The sequence below is a fragment of the Pediculus humanus genome, genomic scaffold (genome assembly GCF_000006295.1).
Source record: "Pediculus humanus corporis 1103172107737 genomic scaffold, whole genome shotgun sequence".
In the NCBI taxonomy this organism is placed as follows: domain Eukaryota; kingdom Metazoa; phylum Arthropoda; class Insecta; order Psocodea; family Pediculidae; genus Pediculus; species Pediculus humanus.
Genome location: NW_002987340.1, coordinates 161,175 through 161,619, shown reverse-complemented (window position 1 = coordinate 161,619; position 445 = coordinate 161,175).

Genomic DNA, 445 nt, shown 5'->3' with positions numbered 1-445 from the left:
AAAAAAAAATTTTTGGTTTTTGTGTATTTTTAATGTCTTATGTAAATTTTATAATAAAATATTCAAACGAAAGTGTCTGGCAATAAATTTAAAACAAAAAAAAAAAACGATATATTAAATTTGCAATTACAGATTTTAAAAAAGCAAATATTATTAATTTTATTAACCCAAAAGAAGAAAATATTCGCTCCTCATTAATTCATATCATATATATATATATTTAACTTTTATATTTTTTGTTTTTTGTTGTTTTTTTTTTTTTTTTAAAGCCAAAAATGTTAAAGTCGTAGGTTAAATTGCGCAGTAAATATCTTCCTTTTTTTTTTTTTTTTTTTTTTTAATTATGTCTCTCAATTTAATTTTCTTTTCTCATTAAATTAACGTTAAGTAAATAATAGTTTTTGTAACTTTAATAAAAGTTTTACCTGTAATTTATTTACCTGAA